This window comes from Antedon mediterranea, chromosome 10 (assembly GCF_964355755.1).
Source record: "Antedon mediterranea chromosome 10, ecAntMedi1.1, whole genome shotgun sequence".
Lineage (NCBI taxonomy): Eukaryota > Metazoa > Echinodermata > Crinoidea > Comatulida > Antedonidae > Antedon > Antedon mediterranea.
This window is the reverse complement of record NC_092679.1, coordinates 12,334,278-12,356,152: the sequence shown is the minus strand read 5'-3', so window position 1 is coordinate 12,356,152 and position 21,875 is coordinate 12,334,278.

The window sequence follows — 21,875 nt, the reverse complement described above, 5'->3', positions numbered from 1 at the left end:
ACAGAATATAGTGTATACCGTATATACTTTGACGTGACGCAAAATAGAGAGCGCACTAACATTATTTCAATGGCATAATCGTTTTTCTGCGCGCAATATTCTAACGTACGACGTGCACGTGGCCTTTGCGCTGCGGATAACCTAACTCGTCCGAAGTGACGAGTTCAAATCTAGTACTTCTTTCTTTCTGTCATTTTTGTGCGTCGCGTTTCTCTAAAACTTGTAAACAGAACATATCGTAACTTTGTCAACATATCGACATTTACGTGAACTTGTGCACCTCCTATTTTTGAATGACGTCAGAGTTGCGCAACGTGACTTACGCGCGATTTTATGAATTTCAATGATTGATCATAGACTAAAAACGAAACATAATTTTGTTTTGACACTTTGTGAAAATTTAAGTCACATCAAGCGCAAACTTTCTATGGATTAAAAATAGCATGTTTCACAAAAAGTTACGCGCGCACGCGCGTTTAAAATTTTAGAGTGCGAAAAATCAACTTCTAATCAACTTTCTATGCGTTTCATGTCATTTTGAGCATGTCAAAAATTCCCACGCGCGTGAAACTTTTTACGCACGCGGTACACACGTAGCGTTAAAAACATATTTTTTTCGCGTGATTTATGTTTTTTCAGCCTTTTATAGTAATGTTACCAACTTTTAAACAATTTCGACTTAAAATTACGTCATACGAGCACGTCGAATTAAATAATTTGCACGCGTTTCTGGTGAAAAAGTTCAAACATTCGTCAAAATTATGCCTATTTTTAAACAGTCATAGATTCTAAACTACATGGAGAACTTTTTTTAAATTACATATTCTGGAAGTTGATGAGTTGTAGATATCGAATCATGCATTAATATGGCTAACCGGACATTTTGACGTCATCGTATGGCCACGCGAATATAAAATATAGGATTTTTGTCTCTTTCGTCATAGCTCATCACATTTAATAGAGCGCATCTCCACTTATTCGTTGTCCATTTTCACCCCGATTTTAATATATTCTAGGTCAATCAACTATCTTTTGCATGAATTAAAAATTTTTTAATTTTTTTAACGTCATCATGCCTAAAAATTTAAATTACATTGGTCATTAATTTCATCTTTACAGTAAATTTTAATCTGTTATAGCTCGTAAGAATAAAATGTGATAATCACGATTAAAAAGTTTTCAGGAAGCTATTGTATAGTAGATACAAAATCATGTGAAAATTTTGCCAATCGAATGTTGTGACGTTATCATATGGCCAGTTAAATACAAAAAGTCGTATTTTCATCTTTTGCGTTATATTTCATTACATTTAAAAGAGCGCGCATCAATATTTCACGTATTCCAATTTCTTCTATACGTTAATATGTTGTTGCTGAGATAATTTCATTCTGAAATTTCTACTTTTGCATTTCATTTTGAAACCGTCAAGATGTTAAAAATTACAATAAAATACGGGTCCCGTAATTTCACCTATTTTACACAGTTTGTGATATGTTTACAGATTGTACTGTGTATACTATGTATATGACACAAAATAACAGAATTCAGAAATAACAACATATCATATTCTTCAGTTCAGGTTATAATGCCTTAATATTTTTCTGTGTGCAATATTCTAACGTATGACGTGCACGTGGCGTTTGTCGAGCGGATAACTAACTCGTCAAAGTGACGAGTTTCATTCTTCTTTCTTTCCTTCCTTTTTGTGAGGCGCGTTTCTCTGAAATGGGTAAACATAACATTTCATAACTTTGTCAAAACATGGGCATTTATGTGAAGTTGTGCACCTCCTATTTTGAATGACGTCAGAGTTGCGCAACGTGACTTACGCGCGATTTTATGATTTTTTATGATTGATCTTAGATTAAAAACCAAGCATAATTTTTTTTTTACACTTTCTGAAAATTTAAGTCATATCAAGGGCAATCTTTCTGTTGATTGAAAATGGCATGTTTTACAAGAAGTTACGCGCGCACGCGCATTTAAAATTTTAAAATGTGCAAAATTAATTTCTAACCAACTTTTTACGCCATTCATGACATTTTGCGCATGTCAAAATTTCCCGCGCACGCGAACAATTTTACACGTGCGGTGCGCACGCAGCATGAAAATCATGTTTTTTTCTATTAAATTGTGATTTTCCAGCCTTTCCTAGTCATTTTAAAAAAGATTGACATCATTTCAAATTAAAATGACGTCATACGAACACGTTGATTTAGACAATTTGCGTGCGTTGTAGTTGCAAAAGTTACAAAATATTGTCAAAATTATGCCTATTTTGAATCTATTATAGCTCCTCAGGATCAACCGTTACCCCTGATTTTTTTAATTTAATATGAAAGCAGTTATGTTGTAGATATGAATTCATGCAGAATTTTTTCTTCAGGGATGTTGTGACGTCATCATATGGCCACACAAATGTAAAATATAGGATTTTTGTCTCTTTAGTTATTGCTCATCACATTCAATGGAGCGCATCACGCTTATCCATCTTCCATTTTCACCGAGATTTTAACATTGTCTAGGTCAATCAACTATCTTTCGCATGAGTTAAACATATTTTAATTTTGATGACGTCATCATGCCTAAAAATTTTAATTACGTGGGTCATTAATTTCATCTTTACAGTAAATTTTAATCTGTTATAGCTCGTAAGAATAAAATGTGATAATCACGATTAAAACGTTTTCTGGAAGCTATTGGATTGTAGATACGAATTCATGTAAACATTTTGCCAATCAGATGTAGTGACGTCATCATATGGCCAGTTGAATAAAAAAAGTTGTATTTCTTTATTTTGCGTCATAGTTCATCACATTTAAAAGAGCGCGCATCTATATTTCACGTATTCAAATTTCTTCTACACGTTAATATGTTGTTGCTGAGATAATTTCATTCTGAAATTTCTACTTTTGCATTTCATTTTGAAACCGTCAAGATGTTAAAAATTACAATAAAATACGGGTCCCGTAATTTCACCTATTTTACACTGTTTGTGATATGTATACAGATTGTACTGTGTATACTATATGACACAAAATAACAGAATTCAGAAATAACAACATATCATATTCTTCAGTTCAGGTCATAATGCCTTAATATTTTTCTGTGCGCAATATTGTAACGTATGACGTGCACGTGGCGTTTGTCGAGCGGATAACTAACTCGTCAAAGTGACGAGTTTCATGTCTAGTTAGTTATCCGCATTTAGCGGATAACTCCTTGGAACTGTCCTGTGTCTTTTTTTTTTTTTTCATTATTCTTCAGTCTTTCTCCCTCACTTTTTGTGCAGAGCGTATCTCTAAAATGGGTAAACATAACATTTCATAACTTTGTCAACATATGGGCATTTACGTGAAGTTGTGCACCTCCTATTTTTGAATGACGTCATAGTTACGCAACGTGACTTACGCGTGATTTTATGATTTTTTTAAATTGATCATAGATTTAAAACCAAGCGTAATTTTGTTTTTACATTTTGTGAAAATTTAAGTCATATCAAGGGCAAACTGTTTGTGCACAAAAAATGGCATGTTTTACAAGAAGTTACGCGCGCACGCGCGTTTGAAATTTTAAAATGCGAAAAATTAATTTCTAATCAACTTTCTACGCGTTTCATGTCATTTTAAGCATGTAAAAAATTCCCACGCATGCGCAAATTGTTACGTGTGCGGTGCGCACGTAGCATTAAAAACATATATTTTTCGCGTAATTTATGTTTTTCCAGCCTTTTCTAGTAATTTTACCAACTTTTAAACAATTTCGACTTAAAGTTACGTCATACGAGCACGTCGAATTGGACAATTTGCGCACGTTTTTGATGAAAAAGTACAACAATTTGTCAAAATTATGCCTTTTTTTAAACAATCGTAATTTCTAAACTACACGGTCAACTTTTTGTGGATAACATATTCTGGAAGTTGATGAGTTGTAGATATCGGATCATGTATTAATATGGCTAACCGGACATTTTAACGTCATCGTATGGCCACACGAATATAAAATTGAGGATTTTTGTATCTTTCGTCATAGCTCATTACATTTAATAGAGCGCATCTCCACTTATACATTTTCCATTTTCACCCCGATTTTGATATTGTCTAGGTCAATCAACTATCTTTCGCATGAGTTAAAAATATTTTAATTGTTATGACGTCATCGTGCCTAAAAATTTAAATTACATGTGGCATTAATTTCATCTTTACAGTAAATTTTAATCTGTTATAGCTCGTAAGAATAAAATGTGATAATCACGATTAAACGTTTTCTGGAAGCGATTGGATTGTAGATACGAAATCATGTAAAAAAATTTCCAATCGGATGTTGTGACGTCATCATATGGCCAGTTAAATAAAAAAAGTCGTATTTTAATATTTTGCGTCATAGTTCATCACATTTAAAAGGGTGCGCATCTATATTTTACGTATTCAAATTTCTTCTACACGTTAATATGTTGTTCCTAAGATAATTTCCTTCTGAAATTGCTATCGAAGTGTTTCATTTTGATACCGTCGCCATGTTAAAAATTTGAATAAATGGCGGGTCCCGTAATTTCACCTATTCTACACTGTATGTAATATGTATACAGATTATACTGTTTGCATGTATACTATATGACACAAAATTGACAGAATTCAGCACTAACAGCATATCATATTCTTCAGATCAGGTCATAATGCCATAATCTTTATCTGTGTGTGAAATATTCCAACGTATGACGTGCACGTGGCGTTTGTCGTTGTGCGGATAACTAACTCGTCAAAGTGACGAGTTTCATGTCTAGTTCTTCTTTCTTTCCACGAATTTTGTCCGCAGCACATCTCTATCTTCTGGCTAACATAAGATTGTGTAACTTTGTCATACGATTGAGCTATAGCTGTAGATGTGCAGCCAAGCTTTTGGACAATTTTGGAGTTGCGCAGCGTAAGTTACGCGCGATTTTATGAATTTCAATGATTGATCATATATTGAAAACCAAAAGTCATTTTTTATTGAAACTTCGTGAAAATTTAAGTTATACCAAGGGCAAACTTTCTATGGATTAAAAATGGCATGTTTGACAGAAAGTTACGCGCGCACGCGCGTTTAAAATTTCAAAATGCGTAAAATCAATTTCTAATCAACTTTCTACGCGTTTCAGGTCATTTTGAACATTTCAAAAATTCCCACGCGTGCGCAAATTTTTTACGCGCGCGTGCGCACTTAGCGCAAAAACATCTTTTTTTTGCTTGATTTTTGTTTTTTCAGCCTTTTCTAGTAATTTTACCAAATTTTCAATCAATTTCGACTTAAAATCACGTCATACGAGCAGGTAGAATTTAACAATTTGCGCGCGTTTTTGATGAAAAAGTTCAAAAATTCGTCAAAATTAGACCTTTTTTTAAACAGTCATAAATTCTAAACTACGTGGTGAACTTTTTTAAAATTACATATTCTGGAAGTAGATGAGTTGTTTTTCTCGAATCATGTATTGATATGCCTAACCGGACATTGTGACGTCATCGTATGGCCACCCGAATATAAAATATAGGATTTTTTTCTCTTTCGTCATAGCTCGTCAATTTAATAGAGCGCATCTCTACTTATCCTTATTCCATTTCACTCAATTTTTTTATATTGTCTAGATCAATCAATTATCTTTCGCATGATCTACCATTTTAAAAATTGTGATGACGTCATCATGTTCAAATGCGTCAATAACGTTGGTCACTTATTTTCACCTATTCTGCACTGTATGTAGTACGTATACAGTATATAGTGTTATACCGTATATACTTCTTAGACGCGACGCAAAATAGAGAGCGCACTAACATTTTTCAATGCCATAATCGTTTTTTTTTTTTGCGCTCAATATTCTAACGTATGACGTGCACGTGGCTTTTGCGCTGCGGATAACCTAACTCGTCCGTAGTGACGAGTTCAAATCTAGTTTTTATTATTCTTCTTTCTTTCCGCCACTTTTTGTACGCGACGTTTCTCTGCAACGTGTTAACATAACATGTTGTAACTTGGTAAACATTTAGACATTTAACTGAAGATGTGCAGCCAAGCTTTTGGACGCTGTCAGATCCGCGTAGCGTAAGTTACGCGCAATTTTCTGAAAATCTTAAATTGATCATAACTCCAAAACCGATAAATATTTTTTAACGTAACTTGCAGCCACGTTTTCTTCACATCAATGGCTAACTTTTTCAATCTTTAGCACATTTTTGGAGACTAGAAAGTTTGCGCGTAAATTGCGTTTGAAATTTTAAAATGCTCCAAATTTGTACACGCTGTTTCTCTACAACGCGTGAACATAACATGATATAACTTGGTCAACATATAGACATTTAACTGAAGATGTGCAGCCAAGCTTTTGGACGCTGTATGATGCGCGTATCGTAAGTTACGCGCGATTTTCTGAAAATCTTAAATTGATCATAACTTTGAAACAGATAAATATTTTTTAACGTAATTTTCTGCCACGTTTGCTTTACATTTATTGTTAACTTTTTTATCCGTACCGAATTTTGTAACAGTAGAAAGTGCGTGCGTAAACGGCGTTTGAAATTTTAAAATGCTTCAAATCAATTTCTGATTAAATTAGAGCACGTTTCAGGTCATTTTAAGGGTTTAAAAATTGCCACTGGTGCGCACATTTTTACGCGCGCACGGCGCAGGGAACGCGTATAAGCTTTTCTTTTACATAAATTGTGTTTTTCAAAATTAGGTTAACAATTTTACGTTATTTTATTCACTTTTCAACTTGAAATGGCGTTCTACGAGCACGTTAAACATGACTGGTTGCGCACGAAAACGTCAACAAATTGTGAAAATGTTGCAAAATATGTCTACTTTTAAAAGTGATACAGTTCATCAGAATGCAAGGTTACCCCCATTTTTTTTTAAATTTTATTACAGTCTATGAATCGTAGATCTGATTTATTATAGTGTTGAATGTTAAAACGTGTTTGATGGCTACATTATTTGCATATTAAATATAATTTTCGAAATTTTTATCATCAAACAAACAATAACATATTCAAAGAGCAAAACAATAAACATAACGTTTATCTTTTTTCTTTACATGTTGATATATAAAACTTGAAAGTATGCACTTTGCTAATATGTCACTGTTTAAAATTTGTGAAGATTTCATCATAGTAAAATTTATGATTTAAGTTTGATATGTAATAATCAACTTGCATCGAGGGGATTCACGACATACCGAATGAACGAGGACTCTTTCTTCGGATTTTCTTCAGCAGGTGCTCATATGGCTCGATGTGTAGTGCAACCGACTTTGGTATCAGAGATACCGGGTTCAAATCGCATCACGGGAAAACAATTAAATAAAAGGATTTGTTTGGTTATTACACTGAAAGGGCAGTTTTAATTTTGAATAGGCTACTTTTTGGAAAAGTCACAACTGAAAAGTACTTGAATGCGCAAGATACGTTTTGTTGCTGGCGGATAACCAAACTCGTCCTCAAGTGACGAGTTCAGATCTAGTTTATTTATTCTTTCCTTAGCACTATTTTGTCCGTGCATTATCTTGGCATCAGTTTAATCTAGCTAAGTCAAGTTTTCAGAGTATATTCCTCATGGCCAGGAATCGATGTGGTTATATTTTCACGATGCGTAATCAAAAATTACGCGGTCTACGCGCGATTTTACGAAATCACGTTTGTAATCATATCTTCACAAGCATGAATCACAATTAAACAAAATTTGGTACTCATAAATTTCAGGTCATATTTCATCATATGGCAATAAAATTACGTGCGTAGCGCATATAACGCTTGCGTACGCGCGCTTAAAATGTTCAAAATTGTCAAAATTTATTTTCGATGAAATTAGAGTACGTTTCAGGCAATTTTAAGCGTTTAAAAAATTTCCATGAGTGCGCAGATTTTTGCACGCGCACTGCGCGTTAAACGTTAATGCGCACTCTTTTTGCCCGATTTCTGTTTTACAATCTTTCTTTAATAATATAATCATATTTGATTCAGGTTTCAACTCGAAATTGCGTTATACGAGCACGTCAAAAGTGACTGGCTACGCACGTATAAGTTAACAAAATGGTGAAAATATGCTAAATTTTAAAATTAATATATATCGTCAGAATGCAGGGGAACACCTATTTTTTATTTCATTTTCTTGAAGTGTATGTATCATATGTATGATTTATTATCAAATAAAGAGAACAAAAGTTGATTAAGTCATTATTAATTGCATATTAAATTTTAAAAAAAATTTTTCGACAATCAAACAAATTATGACATTTTCTTAGGCCAAAATAACAAACTTAACATACACTTTCTTCCTTCAAAAATTCATATATTAAAGTTAAAAGTATGTAGTTTGACAGTGCATCATTTGTATACATTTTAAAGATGTCATCATAGTAAAAAATTATAATTCATTTCGGTATGTAATAATCTATTTGCATCAAAGTGGTTACTGCATAGTAAATACACGGAGGAATTTTTCTACACTTTTAGTCAGTTGTGTACGGCTCGGTGGTCTGTGCTCGTGTCTATGGCATTCAAGGTACCGAGATCGAGTCTCACCTTGGGAAACGAAATAAGATTTTTTTTTTATTATTCGTATTGTTTGTTCAAATTTATTTCTTAGTGTATAGATTATACACATGATTATAATGAAATCTAGATAAAAATTAACTGATGTCTTTATTATTATGTAACAACAAATGTGGTTTATGACATTATACGCATATGGATCTTTGATCGGATTGTGATACCGGCTATGGTGTTCGCGTTAGCAAGGTCCTATCATATATTATAAATAATTAAAGATTCTGAGAAAATCAATCAATCAAAATATCTTTTAAAAATCAATTATCTTTATTTAAATCAATGCATATAACCTATAATTCGTCATAGTGACGAATTAAATCTAGTTTATTTATTTATTCTTTCCTTAGCACTATTTTGTCCGTGAATTATCTTGATATCAGTTTCATCTATCTAAGTCAATTTTTCAGAGTATATTCCTTATGGCCAGGAATCGATGTGGTTATATTTTCACGATGCGTAATCAAAAATTACGCGGTCTACGCGCGATTTTACGAAATCCCGTTTGTAATCACATCTTCACAAGCATGAATCACAATTAAACAAAATTTGGTACTCATAAATTTCAGGTCATATTTCATCATATGGCAATACAATTACGTGCGTAGCGCATATAACGCTTGCGTACGCGCGCTTAAGATGTTCAAAATTGTCAAAATTTATTTTCGATGAAATTAGAGTACGTTTCAGGCAATTTTAAGCGTTTAAAAAATTGCCATGAGTGCGCAGATTTTTGCACGCGCACTGCGCGTTATACGGTAATGCGCACTCTTTTTGTCCGATTTCGGTTGTACAACCTTTCTTTAATAATATCATCATATTTTATTCACTTTTCAACGCGTAATTGCCTTATACGAGCACGTCAAAAGTGACAGGCTACGCACGTGTAAGTTAACAAAATGGTGAAAATATGCTAAATTTTAAAATTAATATAGATCGTCAGAATGCTCGGGAACACATATTTTTTATTTCATTTTCTTGAAGTGTATGTATCTTATGTATGATTTATTATTAAACTAAGGGAACAAAAGTTGATTAAGCCATAATTAATTGCATATTAAATTTAAAAAAATTCATTTCGACAATCAAACAAATTATGACATTTTCTTAGGCCAAAATAACAAACTTAACATTAACTTTCTTCCTTCAAAAGTTCATATATTAAAGTTAAAAGTATATAGTTTGACAGTGCATCATTTTTGTACATTTTTAGAGATGTCATCATAGTAAAAAATTATAATTCATTGCGGTATGTAATAATCTATCTGCACCAAAGTGGTTACTGCATAGTAAATACACGTAGGAATTTTTCTACAATTTTTAGTCAGTTGTGTATGGCTCGGTGGTGTGTGCTCGTGTCTATGGCACTCAAGGTACCGAGATCGAGTCTCACCTTGGGAAACGAAATAAGATTTTTTTTTTTATTATCCGTATTGTTTGTTCAAATTTATTTCTTAGTGTATATATTATACACATGATTTATAATGAAATCTAGATAAAAAATAACTTATGTCTTTATTATTATGTAACAGCAAATGTGGTTTATGACATTATACGCAGAGGGATCTTTGATCGGATTGTGATACCGGCTATTGTATTCGCGTTAGCAAGGTCCTATCATATAATTATATATTATTTAAAGAATCTGAGAAAATCAATGAATCAAAATATCTTTTAAAAATAAATTATCTTTATTTTAATTATCAATGCATATAACCTATAATTCGTCATAGTGACGAATTAAATCTAGTTTATTAGGTTATATGCATGATATGCATATAACCTCTTGATTCTGTCAAAATCTTTATTAGGTTATATGCATGATATGCATATAACCTCTTGATTCTGTCAAAATCTTTATTTATTTATTTATTTATTGGTTATCCGCCTCAAGCGGATAACCTTTGTTATTGTAGTGTTACTTTTTTTTTTTATTATTCTTCTTTCTTTCTCAGATTTTGTGTACGCGTTTTCTCTTGAACGTGTTAACATAACATTTTGTAACTTGGTCAACATATAGACAATTAACTGAAGATGTACTGCGAAGCTTTTGAACAATGTCAGATCCGCGTAGCGTAAGTTACGCGCGATTTTCTGAAAATCTTAAATCGGTCATAACTTCGAAACCGATAAATATTTTTTAACGAAATTTTCAGCCACGTTTTCTTCACATCAATGGCTAACTTTTTCGCTCTTCAGCAAATTTTTGAACACTAGAAAGTCTGCGCGTAAACTGCGTTTGAAATTTTAAAATGCTCCTAATTTGTGCACGCTGTTTCTCTGTAACGCGTTAACATAACATTTTGTAACTTGTTCAACATATAGACATTTTACTGAAGTTGTCCAGCCAAGCTTTTTGACGATGTCAGAGCCGCGTAGCGTAAGTTACGCGTGATTTTCTGAAAATCTTAAATTGGTTATAACTTCGAAACAAATGAATATTTTTTAACGTCATTTTCAGCCACGTTTGCTTCACATCAATAGTTAACTTTTTTAACGCTATCGCAATTTGTAACATTAGAAAGTGCGCGCGTAAATGGCGTTTGAAATTTTAAAATGCTTCAAATCAATTTCTGATTAAATTAGAGCACGATTCAGGTCATTTTAAGCGTTTAAAAAATTGCCACTGGTGCGCACATTTTTACGCGCGCACGGCGCAGGGAACAGGTATGAGCATTTCTTTTACACGATTTGTGTTTTTAAATCTTCTGTTAACAATTTTACGTTATTTTATTCACTTTTCAACTTGAAATGGCGTTCTACGAGCACGTTAAACATGACAGGTTGCGCACGAAAACGTCAACAAATTGTGAAAATGTTCCAAAATATGTCTACTTTTAAAAATGACACAGTTCATCAGAATGCAAGGTTACCCCCATTTTTTATTTTAATTTCTTGCAGTGTATGAATCATAGGTCTGATTTATTATAGTGTTGAATGCTAAAACGTGTTTGATGGCTACATTATTTGCATATTAAATATAATTTTTGAAATATTTATCATCAAACAAACATAAACTTATTCAAAGAGCAAAACAATAAACATAACATTTATCTTTTTTCTTTACATGTTAATATATAAAACTTGAAAGTATGTACTTTCATAAAATATCAGCGTTTAAAATTTTTGAAGATTTCATCATAGTAAAATTTATGATTTAAGTTTGATATGTAATAATCAACTTGCATCGAGGGGGTTCACGACATACCGAATGAACGAGGACTCTTTCTTCGGATTTTCGTCAGCAGGTGGTCATATGGCTCGATGTGTAATGCAACCGACTTTGGTATCAGAGGTACCGGGTTCGAGTCCCGTAACGGGAAAACAATTAATTAAAAGGGTTTAGTTGGTTATTACACTGAGAGGGCAGTTTTAATTTTGAATAGTCACAACTGAAAAGTACTTGAATGCGCAAGATACGCACTTTTGTAATGTGTCACTGTTTAAAATTTGTGAAGATTTCTTCATAGTTAAAATTATGATTTAGTTTGATATGTAATAATCAACTTGCATCGAGGGGTGTTCACGACATACCGAATGCACGAGGACTCTTTCTTCGGATTTTTTTCGGCAGGTGCTCATATGGCTCGATGTGTTAGTGCAACCGAATTTGGTATCAGAGATACCGGGATCAAATTCCATCACGGGAAAACATTTAAATAAAATGATATAAAAATAACAATTGTTTTGTAAGCGTGAAACAATAAACGTAGTTTTTCCCGTCAATATTATTTTATAAAAAAAATATGTGACTTTTTTATTTTGTTGAAAATGCCATCATAGTATAAATCATGATTTAATTCGGTATGTAATAATCTATTTCCATCAAGGGGTTCATGAAATAGCAAATGGACAAGGAATCTTTCTTCGTGACATATGTAACGGGTGTCCTTATGGCTCGATGTGTAGTGCCACCGACTTTGCTATTAGCCGCACAGGGATCGAATCCCAGCATGGGAAACAACGTTAAAACATAAGTTTGTTTTTTTAGTTACACCTGATGATGATATTTATGATGATCAAATAAAGATCGAAACGTTGAATCAAGGCTTGGCACTCTTTATTTTGATTTTTTTTACTTTTAAAAATGATACAGTTCATCAGAATGCAAGGTTACCCCCATTTTTTATTTTAATTTCTTGCAGTGTATGAATCATAGGTCTGATTTATTATAGTGTTGAATGCTAAAACGTGTTTGATGGCTACATTATTTGCATATTAAATATAATTTTTGAAATATTTATCATCAAACAAACATAAACGTTTTCAAGGAGCAAAACAATAAATATAACGTTTATCTTTTTTCTTCACATGTTAATATATACAACTTAAAAGTATGCACTTTCATAATATGTCACTGTTTAACATTTTTGAAGATTTCATCATAGTAAAAATTATGATTTAGTTTGCTAAGTAATAATCTATTTGCATCGAGTGGTTCACGACATACCGAATGAACGTGTAAACTTTCTTCGGATTTCCTTCGGCAGGTGCTCATATGGCTCGATGTGTAGTGCAACCGACTTTGGTATCAGAGGTACCGGGATCGAATCTCGTCACGGGAAACCAATTAAATAAAATGATTTATATGGTTATTACAATGAAAGGGCAGTTTTAATTTCGAATAGGCTACTTTTTGGAAAAGTCATGATTGAAAAGTACTTGAATGCACAAGATACGTTTTTTTTGCGGGCGGATAACCAAACTCGTCCTCAAGTGACGAGTTTAAGTTCTAGTTTATTTATTCTTTCCTTAGCACTATTTTGTCCGTGCATTATCTTGGCATCAGTTTAATCTAGCTAAGTCAAGTTTTCAGAGTATATTCCTTATGGCCAGGAATCGATGTGGTTATATTTTCACGATGCGTAATCAAAAATTACGCGGTCTACGCGCGATTTTACGAAATCACGTTTGTAATCATATCTTCACAAGCATGAATCACAATTAAACAAAATTTGGTACTCATAAATTTCAGGTCATATTTCATCATATGGCAATACAATTACGTGCGTAGCGCATATAACGCTTGCGTACGCGCGCTTAAAATGTTCAAAATTGTCAAAATTTATTTTCGATGAAATTAGAGTACGTTTCAGGCAATTTTAAGCGTTTAAAAAATTGCCATGAGTGCGCAAATTTTTGCACGCGCACTGCGCGTTAAACGTTAATGCGCACTCTTTTTGCCCGATTTCTGTTTTACAATCTTTCTTTAATAATATCATCATATTTGATTCAGGTTTCAACTCGGAATTGCGTTATACGAGCACGTCAAAAGTGATTGGCTACGCACGTATAAGTTAACAAAATGGTGAAAATATGCTAAATTTTTAAATTAATATATATCGTCAGAATGCAGGGGAACACCTATTTTTTATTTCATTTTCTTGAAGTGTATGTATCATATGTATGATTTATTATCAAATTAAGAGAACCAAAGTTGATTAAGTCATCATTAATTGCATATTAAATTTAAAAAAAATAATTTCGACAATCAAACAAATTATGACATTTTCTTAGGCCAAAATAACAAACTTAACATTAACTTTCTTCCTTCAAAAGTTCATATATTAAAGTTAAAAGTATGTAGTTTGACAGTGCATCATTTGTTTACATTTTAAAGATGTCATCATAGTAAAAAATTATAATTCATTTCGGTATGTAATAATCTATTTGCATCAAAGTGGTTACTGCATAGTAAATACACGGAGGAATCTTTCTACAAATTTTAGTCAGTTGTGTATGGCTCGGTGGTCTGTGCTCGTGTCTATGGCATTCAAGGTACCGAGATCGAGTCTCACCTTGGGAAACGAAATAAGATTTTTTTTTTATTATCCGTATTGTTTGTTCAAATTTATTTCTTAGTGTATAGATTATACACATGATTTATAATGAAATCTAGATAAAAATTAACTTATGTCTTTATTATTATGTAACAACAAATGTGGTTTATGACATTATACGCATATGGATCTTTGATCGGATTGTGATACCGGCTATGGTGTTCGCGTTAGCAAGGTACTAGGTCCTATCATATATTATAAATAATTAAAGATTCTGAGAAAATCAATCAATCAATATATCTTTAAAAAATCAATTATCTTTATTTAAATCAATGCATATAACCTATAATTCGTCATAGTGACGAATTAAATCTAGTTTATTTATTTATTAGGTTATATGCATGATATGCATATAACCTCTTGATTCTGTCAAAATCTTTATTTATTTATTTATTTATTCTTTCCTTAGCACTATTTGTCCGTGAATTATCTTGGCATCAGTTTCATCTATCTAAGTCAATATTTCAGAGTATATTCCTTATGGCCAGGAATCGATGTGGTTATGTTTTCACGATGCGCAATCAAAAATTACGCGGTCTACGCGCGATTTAACGAAATCACGTTTGTAATCATATCTTCACAAACATGAATCACTTTTAAACAAAATTTGGTACTCATAAATTTCAGGTCATATTTCATCATATGGCAATACAATTACGTGCGTAGCGCATATAACGCATGCGTACGCGCGCTTAAAATGTTGAAAATTGTCAGAATTTATTTTCGATGAAATTAGAGTACGTTTCAGGCAATTTTAAGCGTTTAAAAAATTGCCATGAGTGCGCAGATTTTTGCACGCGCACTGCGCGTCAAACGTTAATGCGCACTGTTTGTGTCCGATTACTGTTGTATAACCTTTCTTTAATAATATCATCATATTTTATTCACTTTTCAACGCGAAACAGCGTTATACGAGGACGTCAAAAGTGACGGGCTACGCACGTGTAAGTTAACAAAATGGTGAAAATATGCTAAATTTTAAAATTAATATATATCGTTAGAATGCTCGGGAACACCTATTTTTTATTTAATTTTCTTGAAGTGTATGTATCATATGTATGATTTATTATGAAATTAGAAGAACAAAAGTTGATTAAGTCATCATTAATGGCATATTAAATTTAACAAAATTAATTTCGACAATCAAACAAATTATAACATTTTCTTAGGCCAAAATAACAAACTTAACGTTAACTTTCTTCCTTAAGAAGTTCATATATTAAAGTTAAAAGTATATAGTTTGACAGTGCATCATTTTTTTTTAATTTTTAAAGATGTCATCATAGTAAAACATTATAATTCATTGCGGTATGTAATAATCTATCTGCACCAAAGTGGTTACTGCATAGTAAATACACGGAGGAATCTTTCCATAACTTTTAGTCAGTTGTGTATGGCTCGGTGGTCTTTGCTCGTGTCTATAGCATTCAAGTACCGAGATCGAGTCTCACCTTGGGAAACGAAACAAAATTAGTTTTTTTTTATTATCCGTATTGTTTGTTCAAATTTATTTCTTAGTGTATAGATTATACACATGATTTATAATGAAATCTAGATAAAAATTAACTTATGTCTTTATTATTATGTAACAACAAATGTGGTTTATGACATTATACGCATATGGATCTTTGATCGGATTGTGATACCGGCTATGGTGTTCGCGTTAGCAAGGTCCTATCATATATTATAAATAATTAAAGATTCTGAGAAAATCAATCAATCAATATATATTTTAAAAATCAATTATCTTTATTTAAATCAATGCATATAACCTATAATTCGTCATAGTGACGAATTAAATCTAGTTTATTAGGTTATATGCATGATATGCATATAACCTCTTGATTCTGTCAAAATCTTTATTTATTTATTTATTTATTGGTTATCCGCCTCAAGCGGATAACCTTTGTTATTGTAGTGTTACTTTTTTTTTTTTTTATTATTCTTCTTTCTTTCTCAGATTTTGTGCACGCGTTTTCTCTTCAACGTGTTAACAAAACATGTTGTAACTTCGTCAACATATAGACAATTAACTGAAGATGTACTGCCAAGCTTTTTGACAATGTCAGATCCGCGTAGCGTAAGTTACGCGCGATTTTCTGAAAATCTTAAATCGGTCATAACTTCGAAACCGATAAATATTTTTTAACGAAATTTTCAGCCACGTTTTCTTCACATCAATGGCTAACTTTTGGAATGTTTAACAAATTTTTGGAGATTAGAAAGTTTTCGCGTAAATTGCGTTTGAAATATTTTACTCTTCTTATTTTGTGCACGCTGTTTCTCTTCAACGTGTAAACATAATATGTTGTAACTTGTTCAGCATTTAGACATTTTACTGAAGTTGTCCAGCCAAGCTTTTTGACGATGTCAGAGCCGCGTAGCGTAAGTTACGCGTGATTTTCTGAAAATCTTAAATTGGTTATAACTTCGAAACAAATGAATATTTTTTAACATCATTTTCAGCCACGTTTGCTTCACATCAATAGTTAACTTTTTTAACGCTACCGCAATTTGTAACATTAGAAAGTGCACGCGTAAATGGCGTTTGAAATTTTAAAATGCTTCAAATCAATTTCTGATTAAATTAGAGCACGATTCAGGTCATTTTAAGCGTTTAAAAAATTGCCACTGGTGCGCACATTTTTACGCGCGCACGGCGTAGGGAACACGTATGAACATTTCTTTTACACGATTTGTGTTTTTAAATCTTCGGTTAACAATTTTACGTTATTTTATTCACTTTTCAACTTGAAATGGCGTTCTACGAGCACGTTAAACATGACAGGTTGCGCACGAAAACGTCAACAAATTGTGAAAATGTTGCAAAATATGTCTACTTTTAAAAATGAAACAGTTCATCAGAATGCAAGGTTACCCCCATTTTTTATTTTATTTTCTTGCAGTGTATTAATCACAGGTCTAATTTATTATAGTCTTGAATGTTAAAAAGTGTTTGATGGCTACATTATTTGCATATTAAATGTAATTTTTGAAATAATTATCATCAAATAAACATAAACATATTCAAAGAGCAAAACAATAAACATAACGTTTATCTTTTTTCTTTACATGTTAATATATAAAACTTGAAAGTATGCACTTTCATAATATGTAACTGTTTAAAATTTGTGAAGATTTCATCATAGTAAAAATTATGATTTAAGTTCATTATGTAATAATCAACTTGCATCGAGGGGGGTTCACGACATATCGAATGAACGAGGACTCTTTCTTCGGATTTTTTCAGCAGGTGCTCATATGGATCGATGTGTAGTGCAACCGACTTTGGTATCAGAGGTACCGGGTTCGAATCCCGTCTCGGGAAAACAATTAATTAAAAAGGTTTATTTGGTTATTACACTTGAAGGGCAGTTTTAATTTTGAATAGCCTACTTTTTTTGGAAAAGTCATAACTTATAAGTACTTGAATACGCAAGATACGTTTTGTTGCTGGCGGATAACCAAACTCGTCCTCAAGTGACGAGTTTAGATCTAGTTGGTTATCCGCCTCAAGCGGATAAGCCCTTGGAATTGTAGTGTTACTTTTTTTTGGTTATCCGCAACGAAGTTGCAGGATAACCTCTTGTGATTGTACGAAATCATCATCAACATCAACTTTTTAGTTATCCGCACTTGGCGGATAACTCCTTGTTATTGTATGGGATCAATATTTTTTTCTGTATTATTCTTCTTTCTTTCTCGCTATTTTTGTGTAGAGCGTTTCTCTAAAATGTGTAAACATAACATTTCATAACTTTGACAACATGTGGGCATTTACGTGAACTTGTGCACCTCTTATTTTTTAATGACGTCAGAGTTGTGCAACGTGACTTACGTGCGATTTTATGAATTTCGCGTATTTAACATAGATCGAAAACCATAAAAGATTTTAAACTGAAACTTTGCAAAAGTTTAATTTGTGTCATGCGCTAACTTCCTGTTAAAAAAAAATTGCGTGTTTTACACAAAGTTACGCGTGCACGCACATTTAAAATTTTAAAATGCGCAAAATTAATTTCTATTCAATTTTCTACGAGTTTCATGTCATTTTAAGCATGTCAAAAATTCCCACGCGTGCGCAAATTTTTACGTGTGTGGTGCGCACGTAGCATTAAAAACATATTTTTTTCGCGTGATTTATATTTGTCCAGCCTTTTCTAGTAATTTTACCAACTTTTAAACAATTTCGACTTAAAGTTACGTCATACGAGCACGTCGAATTGGACAATTTGCGCGCGTTATTGATGAAAAAGTTCAAAAATTTGTCAAAATTATGCCTTTTTTTAAACAGTCATAATTTCTAAACTACACGATCAACTTTTTGTGGATGACAAATTCTGGAAGTTGATGAGTTGTAGATATCGGATCATGTATTTTTATGGCTAACCGGACATTGTGACGTCATCGTATGGCCACGTGAATATAAAATTTAGGATTTTTGTATCTTTCGTCATAGCTCATCACATTTAGTAGAACGCATCGCCACTTATCAGTTTTCCATTTTCACGCCGATTTTGATATTGTCTAGGTAAATCAACTATCTTTCGCACAAGTTAAAAATATTTAAATTTTTATGAGGTCATCATGCCTAAAAATTTTAATTACGTGGGTCATTAATTTCATCTTTACAGTAAATTTTTATCTGTTGTAGCTCGTAAGACTAAAATGTGATAATCACGATTAAAACATTTTCTGGAAGCTATTGGATTGTAGATACGAAATCCTGTGAACATTTTGCCAATCGCATGTTGTGACGTCATCATATGGCCAGTTAAATAAAAAATGTCGTATTTTCATATTTTGCGTCATCATTCATTACATTTAAAAGAACGCGCATCAATAATTCACGTATTCGAATTTCTTTTACACGTTAATATGTTGTTACTGAGATAATTTCCTCCCGAAATTGCTATCTTAGTGTTTCATTTTGATACCTTAACCATGTTAAAAATTTGAATAAATTGCGGGTTCCGTAATTTCACCTATTCTACACTGTATGTAATAATGTATACAGATTATACTGTTTGCATGTATATACTATATGACACAAAATAGACTGAATTCAGCACTAAAAACGTATGATATTCTTCAGTTCAGGTCATAATGCCATAATTTTTATCTCTGTGCAATATTCCAACGTATGACGTGCACGTGGCGTTTGTCGTGCGGATAACTAACTCGTCAAAGTGACGAGTTTCATGTCTAGTTATTTCTCTTCTTTCTTTCTGTATGATTTTTGTGGAACGCTTTTCTCGAAAACTTGCAAACATAACATTTTGTAACTTTCTCAACATATCGTCGTGCACATGAAGATGTGCAGCGAAGCTTTTCATGATTTTTACAATTGCGCAACGTGACTTACGCGCGATTTAACGATTTTGTCGTATTTAACATAGCTCGACAACCAAATAACATTTCAACTTGAAACTTTGCAAAAGTTTAATTTATATCCTGCGCTAACTTTCTGTTGAAAAAAAATTGCGTGTTTTACACAAAGTTACGCGCGCACGCGCATATAAAATTTCAAAATGCGCAAAATTAATTTATAATCAACTTTCTACGCGTTTCATGTCGTTTTAAGCATGTCAACAATTCCCACGCGTGCGCACATTTTTACGTGTGCGGTGCGCACGTAGCATCGAAAACGTATTTTATTCGCGTAATTTATGTTTTTCCAGCCTTTTCTAGTAATTTTACCAAATTTTAAACAATTTCGACTTAAAGATACGTCATACGAGCACGTCGAATTGGACAATTTGCGCGCGTTTTTTATGAAAAGGTTAAAAAATTCGTTTAAAATATGCCTTTTTTTAAACAGTCGTAATTTCTAAACTAGACGGTCAAATTTTTGTGGATGACATATTCTAGAAGTAGATGAGTTGTAGATATCGGATCAGGTATTAATATGGCTAACCGGACATAGTGACGTCATCGTATGGCCACGCGAATATAAAATTTAGGATTTTTGTATCTTTCGTCATAGCTCATCACATTGAATAGAGCGCATCTCCACTTATCCGATTTCCATTTTCACCCCGATTTTGATATTGTCTAGGTCAATCAACTATCTTTCGCATGAGTTAAAAATATTTTAATTTTTTTGACGTCATCATGCCTAAAAATTTAAATCACGTGTGGCATCAATTTCATCTTTACAGTAAATTTTAATCTGTTATAGCTCGAAAGAATAAAATGTGATAATCACGATTAAAACTTTTTCTGGAAGCTATTGGATTGTAGATACGAAATTATGTAAAAATGTTGCCAATCGGATGTTGTGACGTCATTATATGGCCAGTTAAATAAAAAAGGTCGTATTTTCATCTTTTGCGTCATAATTCATTACATTTAAAAGAGCGCGCATCAATATTTCACGTATTCAAATTTCTTCTACACGCTAATACGTTGTTGCTGAGATAATTTCCTTTCGGAATTGCTATCTTCGCGTTTCATTTTAAAACCGTCAACATGTTAAAAATTGCAATAAATAGCGGGTCCCGTAATTTCACCTATTCTACACTGTATGTGATATGGATACAGATTATACTGTGTATACTATATATGAATTTAAATAATAAAATTCAGCAATAACAAACATATCATATTCTTCAGTTCAGGTCATAATGCCAACGTGAACACTTCCTTTTGTCCTCAACCTAACCCCTTAGTGTTAATGTTGCACCACTTGCGCGGTGGATAACCAAACTCGTCAAAGTGACGAGTTACATGTCTAGTATTAGCTATACATACGATTAAAAAGAATCGCCCCAAAACCCAGTCCTAGCAGCCCTTTTTTGTGTGTTATTATTAATTTACATGTGTAGCCAGCGCGACGAAAAAGAGAACTACAGAGGGCGCTATGTAATAAATTATTAATTTAGTTTTAGGCCTAGGCCTATATTATTATATAATTTATTACGTCCCATTAGGACTACTCAATCAGAAGCTAAAGCAAGCAGCAGTTATAGTTCTAAGGACAGACAGTTTTGTGAAAATGGAAACTCCACTATGATTTATTGATTCCAGCTGCTACAGTAGACCCAAAAAACGTCTGGGAAAGAGTCTATTAGGACATTAAAAAAAATTACAAATCCCTAAGCATTTCTGGTATATTCACTGTCAGATATTCATTGAATTATTATCGAAAGTCCATTAAAGTTTGTGTTTGTAATAGGATACTTCACAATTGAAATATCTAGGGTGATGAAGTGACCCCCAGATTTGACCTTAGCAATAAAATTAACTAAAGTGACAGAAATTGAGTATTCACTTCTGTAACAAAAAAATAATAGGCCTATTTATTCACATATAAAAAAAGAAAAGAAACCCCAAAACCATTGTCTGACAGACAATTTAAGTATTTGCTGCTTTAAATTACATTTTTTTCAGGTAAAATAACTATTATGTGACAATAAAATGACACATTCAAAAACATTTGAAATAAAAAATATTT